Source organism: Dendroctonus ponderosae, unplaced genomic scaffold (genome assembly GCF_020466585.1).
Source record: "Dendroctonus ponderosae isolate FM_Combo_2020 unplaced genomic scaffold, Dpon_F_20191213v2 Dpon_F_20191213_11, whole genome shotgun sequence".
NCBI classification, from domain to species: Eukaryota; Metazoa; Arthropoda; class Insecta; order Coleoptera; family Curculionidae; genus Dendroctonus; species Dendroctonus ponderosae.
In genome coordinates, this window is record NW_026017213.1 from 2,699,784 (window position 1) to 2,701,991 (window position 2,208).

Here is a 2,208-nt window from a genome sequence, read left to right on the forward strand (position 1 = left end):
AAAATTCAGAACCCGAGCAGAGGAGTACCCAAGTACCACCTAAAGGTGACAGTGGTACTCACTGAGCAGGCGAACAGAAGAGAGCCATGGAGAAAAATTCACTGAGGTACTGGCGGACTGGAAGCTTACATAATGAATGAATGAATCGTGGTTCTCCCTCCATGCCCCAAGCCGGCCATTTTGAGGTACCCAAAGTGATGGTGAGCCACGCAATCTTATCGGACTTGGGTGCTCATCAGCAGCAAATGTCATTGTGCGAGGTTCACAGCGGTAAACCCACAACCAGGGCGCCAGAAACGCAACCAGATGAACGCTTGGTGGAACCCAGTTGGTGCCTGGTCAGCAGTGTCGTCGTCGCTCCAATCTACTTACTAATAACAACTAATTGTTGATAATTTCACGTGCATGCCAGTGGTGTAAAGCCGAACTCGAAGCGAAATCTGTCCGAGTGGAAATGGCTGTATATTTGTAGCAGAGCCACAGAACCGGCCGGAGATTGACCAATAATTGGCTTTACTGCCTCCATCCACTCCAATACGCTCAAAAGTACTGCCTGCCTGCGCGCTTAATTAATTAATAAGCCAGCAGAAAATGAAAGTATCAAATAATCAATTCACATTACACACGGTCTTATGATGTAAATTCCTAGCAGGACATCAGGAAATCACGCAGATAGCGACCGTTTGGTGTGGTACTGGCGACTAGTGCCGTTCTGTTCGTTGGTGGTACCGTTCTTTATCAGTTCGGTATTTCGTCATCCCAACCCAATGCCAGTCAACTGTTTGTTTATTTTACGAGGTCGGCCACGTAATCCTGATCAAGGCGATAACGGTTAGTAAAAAAAATTGAAAGTGAGCTGCCAAAAACCGATTAGGCTACCAGAACCACTCGGATGATAGTCGGATGATTTTCGGTGAAAGCCCGCTCAGGTACCAATCACTCTACAAAAACAGAACAAATGGGGAGAGGAACAGAAAGACATACTTGTAGTTTTGATCATAGTCAACCAAATAAGTGAACCTCAGAAAGAGGTTGGTTCAGTTTGCAACCAGCAAGACGCTTTGAGGGTGAATTAAGGTGTAGAAACACATAAACGCTTTGTGGAAGAATTCGAAAATAATCAGAGATTTTAGGAAAAGCCGCTGGAGTTGCAAAAGTTGGGACCAATACAAAAAACATATTTCTACATAAAGTGCTGGGGTTTCCCTGCAAAGACTTGGATGCTTCAACGCTTCAACGCAATCTACGTAAGAAACTCGACTAATTTATTGAGCAAATCAACACTTCCAGAACTAATAGAGCGTCGCTTCTTTGCCGGATGGTTTATAAAATAACCCTCCAGCTAATCCTCCAATTTGGTTGATGATTTTTTGTAAAAATCCTAACTAGTTGATTGTTAATGAATTGGCAGAAATCGAGCAAATTTTCGGAGAAGTTCTAAACGTACACAACATAAGGTGAATTTCCTCTATCAAGTGGTCTCTAAAAAAATTATCCAGCTAACCCTGATTTTGGCTGGGGAACTTTTGAAAAATTCCCAATCTGCCATCGGTATAGAAGGTTGCAATATCCAAATTTTAAAATATATGGCAAAAATTCATGAACTTATCTAGAACATTCAATCTTACTCGATTAATAGACCGACGTTTTTTCTATTCACTTCCTTGTGTAAGACAATCCTGCATCTGATCTCCAGTTCATGTGGTCGATTTTTGAAAAATCCTTATCGACTGGCTGTTGCCGAAAGCAATTTGAAACATCCAAACTTAAATAATTTGTTAAAAATCAACGAAATGTTTGATCTAATCCACGCTTCGAACACAACTAGAGCATCGATTTGTCCATCAAACGGAATATGACAATTCTCTGAATCATGTACATTTTGCCTGGTGAATTTTTGAAAAAATCCTGGTTTGCTGGATGCCACTGAAATCAAATGGCATCATCTCATTTTGAAAAATTTGGCAAAACTTGACCATTTTGAGGAAAAGGTCTGCACTTACACAGCAAATAGAGTGAATGTTTCTCTATCCAATGATTTCCAAAGCAAGCCTGTATCAAGTCGTGATTTTGGCTGGTGAATTTTGAAAAACTCCGGATTACGACAATTGTCCGGAACACAAGTTGCAACATCCGAATTTAACAAATGGCAAAAATCGGTGAAATTGTGGAAAAAATCGAAACTTGTGCAATGAGTAGGGCGAAGAT